This window comes from Amblyomma mixtum, chromosome 5, assembly GCF_055824585.1.
Source record: "Amblyomma mixtum isolate Tamu chromosome 5, ASM5582458v1, whole genome shotgun sequence".
NCBI classification, from domain to species: domain Eukaryota; kingdom Metazoa; phylum Arthropoda; class Arachnida; order Ixodida; family Ixodidae; genus Amblyomma; species Amblyomma mixtum.
Genome location: NC_143016.1, coordinates 55,082,805 through 55,099,164, shown reverse-complemented (window position 1 = coordinate 55,099,164; position 16,360 = coordinate 55,082,805). Strand labels below are relative to the sequence as shown.

The window sequence follows — 16,360 nt, the reverse complement described above, 5'->3', positions numbered from 1 at the left end:
TAGGGCTTTTTGTTGATAAGTTTCTTTCACGGGCTTGGTTCAGTACGAAACCTTACAGTGATTTGAATTGTCTTAAATGAAATTTATTGTTTTTGGTAGTAGTTTTTTTTTTCTGAGCCATGTGTCGAAATATGCCCTGCTTTAGATCACTTCCCTGACTCATAAAATACGGGGAATTATTATTTTTTATCATGTTCTAAGCGTTATTATTTGATAAATCGATCCGCACGGAAAAAGTGTGTCATTCGAATTCTAAAAAAATATGCTTTAATAAAAGAAAACAGTGACTAATGACATTACTATCTGGTCTCCCTTTTCCGTTTGCTTTGCAGTAAATGATGATAATGTGCTGCTCAATCTGACTCACTCCACACTTTCAGATCGACCGAATTGTCACATATCAACAGGACTGTTGGCTTTATATGCGCATAAGAGCTTTGTATCTGTCTGATATTATTTCCTTTCTGTTATTAAACTCTCCTTATCGACTTTCCACCCTCGCTTGCCGATTTTTGTACAAACACACACGGCCGCCGTTTACGCCTGCAGTATGTTTCGTCTGAAATAATAATAGTCGACGCGAAATGGAAGTTTTTCCGCTTCCATCCTACCTCCCATCCTGTGCGGCCTCTTCCGTGACTTCAAGCGATTCCGTTCACGCCTCGATCTCCCAAATCTTCGCTCTAAGCCCCATCTCTACCCGCCAAGCAACTAAGCGCACAGCGGGGTAAATTTACTTTTTGACAATAAGGGCGCGATGGCATAGGGGGTGGCTGGAACGGGAATATAAAGAAATGGAAAAAGAAACAGACAGAGAGCATCTCGAGGAAGCGTTGCGATACAGATACGAATAAGACTGGGCAGTTATAGCGTTCAAATCCTTCGAAAAACTGAGCGTACGCTACATGGAAAGACAAACAACGTGGAAGAAACGTTTTACGCTTATTTTATTCCTTCTCTTTTCTTTGCTCTAGTCTTCAGAAGTTCGCCGCCTCTAGACGCAGAGTGTGAGAGGGATTGTTCAGAGCAGTAGCACTTTTATTCAAAAGCAAACAAGTCAATTTAATTTGATCAGGAGAAAGAATTTCTCTCGCAAAAAATAAGCGTTAACCGCTTCAAGTTTCAGGCGTGTTTCTTCGGTATATTCGTAGAGGTTTTATGAAATATATTATCTCAAAAATTTATAAACTGTATCTTTGATAACAAAAATTTATCAACAAACTTTGAACGTGATATTTTTTTGCATTCTTGATCACATGGAGTGAAGTTCGAAAAGACTGACTCTAAAGTTTGGTTGAATAAACTGCCGACCGACTTTGACTCGTTAATGAGCACTTTTATCTATATTTTTTACAGTAGGATTCTTGCAGAAACATTTGTAGTTATTCAGCTCGGCTATTTGGTTACTTATTAAAAACCTTTTGCAATTTCTGGAAGCCTCTTTATTCAAGTCGACACATCGCGCTTTTTCATTACGGAGATTTGCAAGCAGATATATACGGTGAAACAACACCCATAAAGATTTCATTTCGAAGGTTAGGCGGGTTTCTAGAAAGAGAGCGAAAAAAAAAAGATTTCAGGTTTAGCATATGAACAGGCTCTCTTTTTTCTTCCCACGATTGCGAATGAAAAGAGCAGTAGATAGCTGGGTGGATGTGTAAAGGTATAAATAACATGGTCGTGTTCAAACTACAAAAGGAAGAAAGCTCTGCATTCAAAACAGGACAGTTCATGCAGTGCACACAATCACTCATGAATGCCACAGTGCACCTCCTCTGCGAGAGCGGTAAATGCGTTGATACTCGCTTGTGTAGATGCGATGGCGATACGCAATCGCATTGGTGCTGTGCTTCAATATTTGAAATGCAAATAGGCCTAGCATACCGACAACAGCAGGACATTCAACTCGCAGTGGAGAGATTTCGCAACACTATTGCAAGACATCCGTATTGTTGAATAGTACAAACTTGTCTGAGGACTATATGTGCCTGCCACGGGTCTTGTTGCTAGATGTGAGTGAAGAAGAACAGAACAGGTCACAAAGGGGAAGGGCAGAAATGAATCCGCTGCTCTCGATAAATGTTGAGGTCGAGTAAACCAAATATGGAAAGATGGTGTAACAAAAGGGCACTGCCTCGTAACACGAGAGAAATAGCTAGAGAACTGGTTTGGATGATAGATAACATCGTTACTTCAAGGATAAGTCATCTAGAGCAGAGGATGCCCTCTAGATGACTGCTGAACTGGGCTGTAATCATTGAGCTAGCCTATGCTATGGGGTGACAAGCATTTCAAAAGTTTACAAGACAGATGTTACCTCTCGGCGAGGGAGCCCCACATGATGACGACAGACGCTGCTCCTTTTCTCGCAACGTCCGCGCTTGTTTTATGCGTTTTCCATATTGAACTAAAACTTAATGGTGCAATGATGTACGAGCAAACGCATCATGGTTGTAGATGTTTACTCCTTAACTGTAGCTCTAAAGAAGGTAGCAGAATGTAGTGCGCACTTTTCTTTTCTGACCTTTCCATTTCTGAGCTGTATTGCTTCGAGGATATATGCGCGGCATTTAATTATGAAACACGAATGTTTAGGAGCCCTGCGACCTACAGAAAAAAATAAAACACACACACTTATGGTGTCTTCGACTGGTCGCTCCCACGATCCGGTTCGGATTTGGCAACGTGAGAGCCGCTCTAGCTCCGAGCGCACAGCGAGACCGGTCAAGCCGAATGGTCAGCAAGTTTTCAGAGCGAAAGCGCAAGAAGGAGGGAAAGGACCTAACTTCCGGAATCGCCACACCGCAGTGGCGCTGCCGCTGCGGCTGGTGTCAACGACAGCAATCACACAGTCTGCACCGCCCACGCCGCCGTCGCCGCTGAACCTGTATTGCTGCCCCAGCAGTTCTTCGTCTCCGGCTCGCGTCGAAAAAAAAAAATAAAAAATTAGTGTCCCGTTGTACCACTCTGGATATGCCGCGGCAGCCCCCAGATGTGACAGCAACACAGACGGCGTACCCAGCTTAATGATTCGTCTGCTTTTCGACATATCCCCTCACAGAGCCACACAGCAGGGACGTTTTAACTGCGTCTAATACCTAAAGCACCAAAACTTGCTTCTACGGATGCGTAAGAATGCCTCGCCAGACCGGTCGTGATGTGCCCTGGCTACCCTGGCTTCGCATCCGTCTCCGCGAAACGGCGGAAGTGGCTCTGTCACGTGAGCACATCTCGGGGCCGCTCCGACTTTTTTCTCGGAGCGCCTCAGAGCGCTCTGAGCTGGAGGCGGGCGCTCTGAAAGAACCAGCCGAATGTAGTCAGAGCGCTTGATTTCGACCAGCCGAACGTGCGGCTGCATCTCAGAGCGCTCTAGAGCGATCTGAAACGACCAGTCGAAGACACCAATAGACTCCGCTGTTTTCGTGTACATTCACCAGCATCACCTATTATATTTGACAGCTGGCACAGTAAGTACACCCCGTCTGCGAAGGCATCCGACAAGTTTCTTGGAATGAGATGGAGAAGGTTAGAAGGTTGGACACGGAGAAACGAGCTAAGGGATGGGAAGGAGGTAATAACACGTAGAAAGAAGGAAAGAGTGAAATAGAGAGAGAGAGGGAGAGGAAACCGAGAGAAGGGTAGAAAAGGGGGCGGCTTTGCCAGGGCAGCGTATGTCTAAGCTCGCAGCCAGCGTCATACGAACGCCAGGCGGGGGATATACACGTTCCGGAACGAGCGCCGGCCGACTTGGCACGCGTCTGGCCGAGACACTAATTCCGCAGAACGAGGGTAAGTCGAGCGCCAGCGCGGCCAGACGTTTGTCAGCCTGGGGAGGATAGGGCGGGCGCATTAGCGTCAGTCAGCCGAGGCCGTAGGCGCCTCTGCCGGCGCGCGCCCGCTCACCTAAACAGCAAACGGCGCCGGCGAAGCGGGTGCGGGACGCGCGAATGCGACGCCGGTCGCGATCGAAGTGCGACGCGGCCCGAGCGTATAACAATGGCGCCGTCGGGCAGCACAAGCGCAAACCGAGGCGGCGGCCCGCGCTCGCTGCCGCAGCGTCAGAGGGCGACGCCGAGGTTGCTGTTTGCGGCTGCCCCCCCACAAGAACACACCCGCCCACAGGCGCGGCGTCGATAGTGTTGTCGTGCCTCCTTTGTGCAAGCAAGCGTTGGGGGCCTTTGAAGGGGCGATCGAAATTTTACGCGGCAATCAAACCGCCGCGCTGCTTTACGATGTTGTTTATACTGTCAGCACTGTTATGTTCTCGTTTTCATGGTATACGTAAAGTGATAAAATGATTGATAATTAATTTGCTAGAAAGATAGGAAGCTCGGCCTGAACAAATTCGCTCATCAGATGGCCTCTCTCTTTGGATGTAGGAAATGTAATTAATATGGTTCAAAGGTGATCGGGAGATCAGATCAGAGGGATGAGTGCATGCTCTGAACAAAGCACAGCGGCACACTCAAGACTGTGAGTTTTGTTTGGCGTCTTGTAGAAAGCGTAGCACTGCTTTTATTGCCTGGATTTACATTTTCATCTCACCTCTAGCAGAACAATAAAGTTTTGTCTCTCTGTCTTTCGCATGGGAAGCCTAAAGTGAAAGGCCCAAGACTGCGTTTTCTAAAAGTAGTCATTTGCCAATTCCTGCATAGAATGTGCGCACAAATGAAAAGTTTATATAACGCCTGCGTACTTTATCGGCTGCAGGTGTTCAATGTGATACGCCTGTGTAATTTCCCGTGCATGGATCTTTTTGTGTTTTTACGTGCAATTTATTACTGCTGCGCCCCTTAAGTAGCTAGAACAATCATAATGAATGTGATAATCAATTTCGATGAATAAGGAGGGACCGCGAGGCCTTTGCAACAGAGCAGTTGTTTTCTGAAATCTCTGCGAGTAAAAAAAATACCTAATGTCCTCTCATTAATGAAATTCTGATCGTTTTAACCTATGACAGTGAGCTAGAAGCAATTGAAGAAAACAAGGGATCTAATTAATAATAGGAGAGACAGCAGCAGACAGGACGCGCTCAATAATTGCCAAAGAGAAGCCTGTGAAACTTGGTAGTCTTCTCTGAACTCCGAACGTACACCTGATTATGATTGCAGATAGCGTTCACAAGCATTATTAATATCACTCATATGCAGTTCTTCCAAAAACGTTATAGTATGTCGCTAAAATGAACAGCATGCACTCTCCACCAAAAAAACTAGAAACATCGAAGAAGCGCTCTGTGAGAGACGTCGTAGGGAAGATGTCCGGAAATTTCGACTGCATGGGGTTATTTTACGTGCACTGACATCGCGTAGTACAAGGGCCTCTAGAATTTTGCCTTCATTGAATTTGACCGACGAGGCCGGGATCGAACCCACGTCTTTCGGGGCTGGCAGTAGCGCGGGATAAATAATCTCTTTGCCATCTTTCACTGCGGCCCATTCTTCGGCTCGCCGCCACGTAGAAATATGTGTAAAAACTATATATATATATATATATATATATATATATATATATATTTGAACATGTTCATATCGCCAACCTATATATATGACGCTCTTAAGCATTCGCGTTTTTTTTTTCTGACGAAGGTCGGTCCAGCGGCTGAAACGTAATTAATTTGTTCTAAGCTACAAACGCGTTAATATTTCTTGTATATATATATATATATATATATATATATATATATATATATATATATATATATATATATATATATATATATATATATATATATGAATGAGGGGCTCGTTATAATATACAGTATAAAAAAAGCCAACAGCCGCAGAAATCAAAGGAACACAGGGGATTTTATTTTATATTTTTTTATTTTGTGGTGTTGATCAATGGAGAATATTACTGAATATGTTATCACTTAAAGATAATTTTTTAGAAAAGCAGAAGAAAGAACAACCACATGCCGTCGGTGGTAACCGAACCCACGACCTCGAATTGCACGTCCGGTGCCCTACCTCTGAGCTATGGCTGCGGCTGTCAAACCTTCTGCTTTCGTGGGTATTTATGTTTATACGTAACCTAACCTTGAGAGTGTTCATCAGCACCACCCACGTTCGAAAGCGGCGGACGTAGTACGTCCTTAGTTACCGCTGGTGTGACGTGGAACGTCATATATATAGAGAAAATAAAAGGCTGAGTGATTGATTGATTGATTGATTGATTGATTGATCGAATGGCGAGGGTGGAAGCTGTGTGAGAACCCTCTTATGCTTCCTATGGCGATAAGGCTGCCAGAACCGAGGCCCTCCTTAAAAGCAGACAAGTGAAGGGAATGAGGGGCTCGTTATAACATACATTTTAAGAGAAGCCAACAGCCACAGAAACTAAAAGTCGTAGGTTCGGTTCCCACCGGCGGCATGTGGTTGTTTTTTATTCTGCTTTTATAATAAATTATCTTTAAGCGATAACATATTCAGTAATATTCTCCATTGATCAACACCACAGAATAAATAAATATAAATTAAAATCCCCTGTGTTCCTTTGGTTTCTGTGGCTGTTGGCTTCTCTTAAAATGTATGTATATATATATATATATATAGTTAAACAACGTTGACTAAAAGTGGCTGCTATCAGGCCAAAAAGCTTTGAAAACCGGAAGTGCGTGACCCCTATTCGCCATTTTTTGAGTGCTATGAAGCCCTTGTTTTGTTCGGGCACATATTTTATACGCAGGGAAATAAAGGGAAAGGACGACAAACAAGCACCATACAAGTGCACTTTGACAACAAAAAGGACTATAGTGGCGTGACGACGACTGCACACCACAGTAAACTGGCCACCAGGAAATGGTCTCCCCATTATTATGGGATGCACGGTTATGAAGCAAACGAGTAGCGGTTATGCTAGGCGTTATTACAGCAGCGGCGTTGTAGCAGTAAACGCCTTGAAAATGACGGGTATAAAAATACCCCCTCCCGCCCTGCCTCCTCCCAAATGGTAGCCCCAACAACCATAGTGTTTAAATAGATGCTGGACGGAGCGCCCAACCAGCACTAAACACGCAAAGTTATTCCTCGTCCCACAGTTCTTTTTTTTTTAATTCGCGCTGGTGCGCGAGTAAGGCTTAAACGAAAGAGGAAACAGGTTCACCTTTGACTGCAGCGATTTAGTAATGATGAGGTTCACCTGGGAAGCTGCCCGTGTCATTAAAAACCTAGGCAAAAAAGGCAAGAGAGTGCATTAGAGGGAAACTTCTAATCACGAAGATTTCCGCTTGGCAAACTATCGAGTAGCACGATAAACAAGAGGGGGGGAGGGGGAGAAGTAAAGAAAGAGTATATCGGGAACACAATGCCGTATTCTTGATGACACCATTTTCCCGTATGACAGGGCATAAATATCGCCCAACCCTGGCGCTTCTACCCCTGCATCCGAAAAAAAAAAATAGTACAGTGAACGTGAAGCGAAAGTAAGCGGTCTTTTGTCACGAAGATATATATAAAAAAAATATATCCCAGGGCTCGCGAAAAAAATCGCAAAAGAAAAAGCAATCCCTTCACAGCATCGGCAGAAAGTGGCAGCCTTTTAGAAGAGAAACCACCACGGCGGCCAAAATCAAAAACACGTTAGCAAATAGGAGAGAGAGAGAGACAAAAGTACGTAACGAACCGGAGAGGAAGGAGGGCATAAACGACCGCCTCTCGCTCGTGGAGCCGGCCAGTTGGACGGCGTAGTTACGAAGCCCCAAACAGGTGATTACCATAATCGTTACCGTTACGACCGGCAGGTTTTCGCCCCCGCACGATACTGCTGGCTTTCTTTCTGGCTACCTTCTCCTTCTCTCTCTCTCTCTCTCTCTCCTTCCTTCCTCCCGACTTCGCCACAACTTTGTGGGCTTTCTCGCGTTCTCTCTTCCTTCGTTCTCCTTTCCGCCTCCCTAAATTTTCTTACCTTCTTTCTTTGTCTCTGCTGCATCAGTGACTCTCGGCGCGCGTACAGAGGATCCCGCCTCCCCAATAATTACGGGCCGCAAAGATCGGGCATTACTCGAACAACGCCGAAGGGGAACGGCCAGAAGGACGATGCCGTGGTACCGCCAGGAAAGACAGCCGAGTAGAAAAAAAGAGAGAGAGAGAAAGAAGAGAGATAAGGAGGAGAAAATAAAAAAAATTAAAGCTACTCACCACCGTGAGGCCATACGGTCACAGTTCGCGTCACCTGCTTGAGACGCCCCCTCCCCTCCTCTTTTCCAAGCATGCATTACCTTTTCTCTTTTGTGACTTTCTCAAACGTCAGCCTTCTCTCATGCACCCTTTCTCTCCATCTTCTGTTTATCCATTCCTTTCTCTAGTCGCTCCTTCTTTTTATTTCGGTTACCTTCGTTCTCTCTTTCTCATCCTCACTATCTGGGCTTAACATCTCGCCGTTGTCCGTTCCTGGGACGTCATTTACCCGCCCCAAAGGTTTCTGTCCATTCCTGGATGCAACGGCGGCGCTCCCCTCCTCCGCCTTAAAACCACAGCAGCCACGTGAGGTGTACGCTTCTCCTGTCGTTCTTTTCGTTCGTTCCTTCATTTTCTTTATCCGTGCCACTCTTTCTGCGCCTCGTTTTCTTTTCTGTTCAGCTAAAATGATGCGCTATTTCTCTCGTGCGCAGCCGCTCAGGGAGACGACGCTGTCTCGTCTCTCGTCTTCCTTGCTTCATCCCTCCTTTTCCCAGCATCCCGCTCGATTCCCGCTCGAGGCCCAACAAGGCGAGCGAGCCACTGAAGGGAATAGAAACGCAGAAGCGAAAAGCAGAGGGAAAGAACTCGCAGCGCGCTAAGAAGCGATTCCTGCGGGCGCATTTTTTCCTGCACCAGCAAACCCGCGGGCGTTCGTCATGGACGGAGCCAGAGACACATCAGTATGAGCACCGTTCGTCGGGGCCGTCGACGTCGACGTTCACCGCTGCGCTTCTCTCTCCCTCTCCATTTCCTTCCCCCTCGTTTCCTCCTTTCTCTCTCTCCCTCGGTACTTTATACGCTGACCAAGAAAGCTCGCGGAAAGAAGCAAAATGTCTAGTTAAAAAAAAAAAAACACATCGTGCAGTGGGGCGCGGCCTTCTTCCTTCCGCGCAACATCTTTTCTTCCTCTTTCTGTTTTTTTTTTATTTTAATTTTTCTGTCTCTCTTTCTTGTTCTTGCGGTAACGGCGCAGAGCACCGCGCACGCTCGAACGATGGCGAATCCAAAAGATAATAAAGGACCACCCCTCCACCCCTCCACCGCCACTACCTCCCCAATTCGGATCGCCAGTGGTTCCCGATGCGAGAAATGACGGCTCTGGGGATAATAAGTAACGATAACAAGCGTGCCATACTGCCTTTCCCTCATCTGCTCCTCTCCTCACACACGCGCAACCTCTCGCTATTTCTCTTTTCCCTCGTCCTCCCGCGCTAAGCACTGCCCTTCGTCTCATCGTATCGGAGTTATTGCTTAGCTTTGCGCCCGACGTCCGCTCGGCGCCAGAATACGTTCGAGAGAGCGGCCGCTCACAGCCGTATACTGGCGCGGTTGTGAGCAGCTGCCGGACGCGCAGCTCGCAAGCTAAGCCGAAAGGCGCTGGAAGCTCAACGAGGTGTGCTCTTGGCTCGAGTGCCGGCACCGGGAACGTTTCAATTACGAACGGAAATCTGGACGGTTGTTTTGCTAGGCACGTGCCGACTATGCCTCTTTTCGTAACGGCATGCTGTGAGAAACCACGTTTACGAAACGTGGCGGAGGCATGACGCCATGCCTACCTTTGTGGGCGACTGCGGTGAATTGCGTCAGTTTTATCGATCGCTGTCTCTTCTTTTCTCATTGGTAATTTCGCAATACGAGGAGAACTGCTTTCGATAAAGTGAGGTGTTGAAGTATATGAGCCATCTAGTTGGTCTGAGAAATGCATAACGTCGTCTGAGGTTAAACTGAATATGAACTTTTCGCATCTGCTGCAATTCCTGCATATGCAGCGAACTTTTCGCAGTGCTGCCAATAAAATAAAATGCCAGTGCCATACAACTTCAAAGTCCGGGTATGCAGCTGAGAAAGAAGTGTTCTGTATCGTAAAGAATTTGGAGAAAACTGATAAACTGTAATCGCAAAGTTCACTTTTGTCATTAATGCTATCAGAGATTGGCTGCTGAATACAATCCCCATCAGAAAAGCCATAGTCGTTAAGAGAGAAATAAGTTGGCCGAATTGGCAGTTATATAATCGCGCTAACAAGGCGAATAGTGGGAGGCGCCATTTTATTTGACTGCAAATATTAGCGGTGGCTCAGAAAGAAATTCTCCCTTTTCAAGTTTTCCAGTCAACAGAAAGACAGGACCAAATAATGCAAAGTATGGAGGTTGGCTGACAACGAAATTAGCATAACTTTGCTCAAATGTCTCCCAAAGAAACGAACAGCTCGACGAATAATACGGGTGATGGGAACGGGGTGACAAAACCGAGCAGAAATACGACTGGTTGTGTCAATGAAGGAGTATATAGAGTAATGGTTCCAGCAAGTAGCACCTGCGCATAAATCGTGTGTTAAGCGAATATTGCAGCTACACAACCTACAAACCGATTGAGTTGTTCTGTAGGATTCAAATCATGGCATGTTGCGCAGCATGTGCCGTATTGTCCTGATGATAACTGGCGTACGAAGACGCAAGGGATGACTGCGTAATCGAGGGAAGATACACCCTTTTGTTGCGAAAGCAACACTACGCTAGTCGCCGAGCCATTTCGTGGAGCCGAAGAAAGGCCATACTGCGCATGAGCGAAGAGCAGTGACGTCACAGGGCGCATAACTGGCGCGCTGCCGCCGTCGCTGCGCGGGTGACTCAGAGGTGCCGCCGCCGCGCTCACCAGTTGCGCATGCGCAGTAGAGGCGTATAGCTAGCGTGGCGGGGCCGACGCCGCTGCCGCGCGCTCTCCATCGCCTCTCTCTTTCCTCTCCGATGCGCAATGGCGGCGCACATCTAGCGTGCCGGGGAATCCGGCACGCCAGCTATGGGTAGTGACGTCACTTGCTCCTTGCGCATGCACAGTATGGCCGCGCAAAAGCACGCGAAACGGCGAGACTGTGGGAAGTGTAGCTCACGCAACAGTATATGGCTACGCGCAGATGCTGCTTTCGCAATCCTCCAGGTTTAACCAGATCTAAACCACAGCGAATTTTTTTTCTCAAAAGCTTAGGGGCCAATGATGTTTGCTTGTTGGCCGCAAAATGTGGCTCGTTATGCATCTCCAGCATTCCAAATCTCATGAAGGTGAGAGGAACTCTGGTATATCCTGCTCCTACGTTAGGACTTGCGAAGAGCCTACAAGGGCCCTACTGCACAGCTTGGAAGCAAACCACCTGGACTGTAAACTTTTGGCAAATGCTGCACGATTTCCAAACATTTGATGGAAGTCGCATTAAAACTATGAGAGGTAAAGGTTTTTATTTTATTTTTTTACTTTAGTTAAGCTAACTCATGTGTGCAATAAACAAGGAGGGAACCCACCTCAACGTCTAACAGTACGAAAAACTACCGTCTTCAAAGAACTGTATGTTCAAAGATATATATTTAGTAATGAACACGTAACGTTTGCGTACTACTTGTTTTGAGGTTTGAAAAGACAAACGGTCGTAATCAACAATTAAAACTTTAGAAGAGCAAGTTGCTGGGCTAGTTGGTGCTGTTGCATCGTGGTGGAGCAGCGCAAAGGACGGGACACAAGCAACAAGGAAAGACGTACACAGGCGCTGACTATCAACTGACCATCATTTCTGTTATTGATTGTCTATAGCTTTTAGCCCCTTTAGGGCGACCTCATCTTTCATTACCGATCATCCGTTATTTCGCGCCTTGGCCCTATACACCCTCCGCTTCTCTTTATCGTCTTTCACCGCCACCACATTCACCAACATACTGTATCTACTGACGTGACTGTCTTCTGGATTCCGGTGACCGAGCAACCTTTTATCTATGTTCCACCCCCTCATGATCGCTATATATTCTCTGTATTTCGCAATAAAAATTCAGTTGATAGTCAGCGCCTGTGTACGTCTTTCCTTGTTTCTTGTGTCCCGTCCTTTGCGCTGCTCCACCACGATGCAATTAAAACTTGTTTCCGACACTTCGTGTAAGCTAAAAAATCCTGCTTGAGTTTATTCTATCCCTGAACTCGTACCTTCTGTGCTGTACACTTCTTTCTAAGCAGACAAAAAGAGCACATGCAGTGACAGCACGCAGCATTCTTTATTTCATTACGCGGTGCTTAGGTCCAGCGCGCACTTTAGAATGAAAAGTTACACGGGTAGAGCGCATCGCGATGGTCTCGCGAGCCCATTAGGGCTCTTAGCTCGCACGCGTTCCGCATACCACTGGGTTTATCCTCCTGGGAAGTGTTAATAAATTAGTAGATCCTTAGATCCTTAGACTCAAAAAGGGACACGCGTATTTGTGCCTGGCACTGTAGCGAAGGTTTTTTTTTTTTCAGCTCAGTCCCCCTGAACGTTCTCGAGCTGCACCTAACTATCAACGAGGGAGCATTTTCGCATATCCTCTCTATTTTGTACTCAGCCAAGTAGAGTAAAAAATTTCGCCTCGAGCAGAGAGGCACCAAGACATGGCAGAGACCAGATGATTGGATGTAAGACCAAATCAGCAAACGCATGTCCTGAGAACGAAACGACTGGGAGATAAATCCTGATCTCGGTAGAATCAGTGAAGTCAGAGAACAAAATAAACGCAACAAAAATTGGCGCGCTGCGTCCACCCTCGAGCGTCGGGTGTATATCGACCGACTTGCAGGGTGGTCCTCTGTTTTACAATCTTCGCACCACCTCATCACTCTGTTCGCTCGGCGAAGCAGAACGCATCAAAATAACGGAGCCATATATATACACACTGGAAGGTAAATAGCTCAGAGGAGCAGCCTCAGAAAATAAGCAAGGTAAAAAGAAAACCGATGGCAGGCAGGAAAGGGAGACGGCGCACGAGCTTGCGTCGAAGAAAAAAAATGGCCGCTTCTGTTTCTGAAGAGAAACAGGGGGGAGGAAGAGGAACGCGGGGAGCATTCCTAAGTGCATCATCAAACATTTCCAGCCTACTTCCCTCGCGCTTATTGATCACCACTTGGAAAGAAAAGTGTCCCCAGCCCCCCGACCTTCTATACCGTCTTCCCCTCCTCCTAGTGCTCTTGTTATCCCATATCTACAAATATATATGTCTGTACATTTATGTCGGTCCCGAACCGTCGTGTGTATTAGTGCCCCATGGGCACTGTACGACGGCAGCCGTCCTAAGCCCCCAACACCAGGGACACCCGAGACGGAGCGGAGAAGTGGCGCATACACGGGAGGAGAGGGAAAAAAACACAGTGACAATAAGGGCGGGGTGAATGAAAAAAAAAAAGGAAAAGCGATACGGTGTACGGACTGAGGAAGAGGTAGGAGAAGGAGGCACAGTGACGTATCTCGCCGAGAACGCGGAGGATGTGCCTCTGCGATCGCGGTGGTAGGAGAGAAGAGGGAGGGAAATATATTTGGTATGTGCTTAGCGAAAGGGGTATACACACCACCCGCCGTGCCAGGCAAAACAAGATGGAAGCGACCGATCTATCCACCGACGCTATCGTTGTCCTGCAAGCCTATCCAACCTCTCCCTACCTCCGCCATTTCTTTCACTCTCCCTTTATCTTCATCTTTTACTTTGTCTCGTTCTGGTTTTTCTTCCACGTCGCAATCTTTTCGCCCCTGCATTTTCTCCTTTCCCGACTACTCCCTACGCGCCCTTCCAATTCCCGTGCTTTCCCTCGCCTCCTCCGAGAGATCGGTTTTCTCCCGTCTCGATCCGGTTTCGATTCACTGCCCGGTTCGGCAACGAGCAGTAGCGGCTCCAGCAGTGGCGGCGGCGGCGGCTTGACGCTCGGGGTCGCGGTGTATCGCTTTAGATTTCCAAGAAGCTTCATTTGTAGAAGCTTTTCCTCGGCGGCTCGGATTGCATTAGGGGACCTGCGGAGGAAACCTTGGCGGCTTCTCTCCTTCTGTTTTATCTTTCGCGTCGTGGCCTCCTTTTCGATCCTCCTCCGCCGTTTTTCTTTGTCTGCGCGCGCACGGATGTACTCTTTGGCGATAACCCAATTTGAGACGGCAGGTTCTTGCGGCGGGGGTGAGCTCAGGAAGGTCGCGCAAGCGGCGATGCGCAGAAAACGAAGCAGCTCACCGGTTGCGACAACTCGGGCATAGCGTCGTGCCCCTACTGCGATTGGCTCACTGAGACGAAGACGGCGACGTGGAGAACACACGCGCTCCCTGGGAACCGGCTCGGAATGTGCTCGACCGCGTTTGAGGTGCAAGGAGGGCGGCGCGGGAGACACTAATGGTTTTTTCCCGCGCCGGTGGCTTTGCATTCCCCTGATTCCTGCGCTGAAGACCTCGGCAATTAGGTAGCGAGCAGCGCATTAAAATCTGCTTTTGCTTCCTTGGGGGCTTCTTCCTAGGTTGCGCCCGACGGATGCTGAACGAATCACGGGAGAAAGAGGCCTGCACAGATGCTTTGATGAGGAAAGTTCTTGCTGTCTCTGTACACCTTCGGATCGAGCGCGTAGTGAACACACTTCATCAATAGTTTGGAGGGAGAAGTCGATAATTTTACCGTGGTATAAAGGAAAACATAGGATTGGTGTTGAAAAGAACAAGCACTTCGATCCCTAGTGCGCTGTTTGTGATCGCGTAAGTGATAATTTATGAGCTAAAAGTGCGTAAAACGGCGGCGTGGGACTTGATCTGTCAGCATTCTTAACGTCTCATCTTCTGAGAAGGCTTAAGGGAGAAAATTCGAGAGAAGGTTATCAGGTAGATTCGTTTACCACTTTTTACGCAATAGAAAAGAAAGAAAAACTTGTTATTGACTATTTAGCTTTAGCTGCTCGGCGAATTATCTAACTTATTTTGGATAGTGCCGGTTTTCTCGATTTCGCCTCCGCACTTTCCACATCACCGAAAAAGCTGCATTGTGCATTTGCGACACGATGAATGTTGTTTCAAATGTTGTGTTCGTTACTAGCGGTTTATACTGGCGTGTAATAAAATAGAAAGCGTGCGTGTTGCCGTAGCAGTAATGCTTTGTTTGGCTTACCCGTCACAGCTATTCAAAATCTCTGGAATTGTCAGCTAAACACGAAGTCATAGGTTCGACCCCTACCGTGACGGCTGCGTTTAGATGGTGGCGATATGCAAAAATACTCGACAGCGCGTTAAAAACTCTCAGGTGATCGAAATCAATCCGGAATCTTCCACTTCCACTGTGCATCACAGTGCAACCCCTTTTTAGCATCACCAACGCACATTAGGTGCATTCTTGGAAACGTACACCATTTTGACGCTGGTGCAAGTCCCAGTTCCAGTAATATTAAAATAGCAATAGTACTGTAACAAAGGAAAGCAAGCAAGATGGAAACACGATGATCAACAAATGATTGAATGTCCAGTAGTTGCATGCGAAAGAGAGCTGGTCTTCCAAAGTGCTGGGATCGCGTCATGCACAAGCTGTTTGGACTGCGTAAATGTTACGAAATTGATGCCTCAATAGAGGCTCATACGAGGAAAATCCTTACCTCTTAACTAGCTCACTTATGAGTTCTTCCAGTATACGGTAGTGTCTGAATTAGCGCACGCCACGTGCAAGTTCTCATTACGCACGGAATCATGAAAAGACTCCCAGAGAGAGAACACTTTATTAAACGTCCTAGGGCCGAGCAGGATAATTAGGCAGCGGGGCAGACAGTCCCCGAGCAGTAGACCCCGGCTATATATATATATATAAATATATATATATATATATATATATATATATATATATATATATATATATATATATATATATATATATATATATATATATATATATATATATTAGCGAAGCACATATTACTGTTCGGTTTTGTTGAACCAGTTTTCTTGGCGCAAATACGAGTAGAAGGTGATAGCGTGCGAAAGCGGTCATGTTTGACATTACAGCTCTGCACCATTACCTCGTTTCCAGGCATTTCGCTTTGGCCTGAGTAGCGTGGGCGTCGCTAAAGCTGCCATCGGATTCAGCAAGGTCAGTAAATGCTGAAATATTCGTGGCACAGACATTAAGCTACGCTTCAGGTGAAAAGTATTCAGCAGAAATATGCTGAGCATTGTATGCATGTCACATTTATGCATAAGTTTATTGCTATCGTGGATCAAGAATATTTAGAACATCTGCTTGAGTGTTGACAACGTCCTTTTCTTGGCTTGCTAACTATTTTTGCACGCACTTCTGAACTGCGAGTTACCAGCGTCTAGAAAGTGTTAATTACGTAAAAAAGGCAAATAAGGCAGTAGTTTGTCATGATAGCTTGTTGCATATGTG

General features: G+C 46.7%; 1 protein-coding gene across 6 annotated transcripts in view; it reads right to left on the bottom strand.

Moving 5' to 3' along the window:
• Window positions 1–16,360, bottom strand: part of LOC149342205 (neuroligin-4, Y-linked-like) — a 346,207-nt gene that overhangs the window by 154,695 nt on the left and 175,152 nt on the right. Inside the window, exon 1 of one of the 6 annotated variants that reach the window (XM_089544497.1) lies at window positions 7,105–7,159. The exons of the other annotated variants lie outside the window; for them this stretch is intronic. The gene's annotated coding sequence lies outside the window, so the exon portion shown is untranslated. Of the gene's footprint in view, window positions 1–7,104; window positions 7,160–16,360 lie in introns of those variants that run through there. 6 annotated transcript variants of the gene reach the window in all.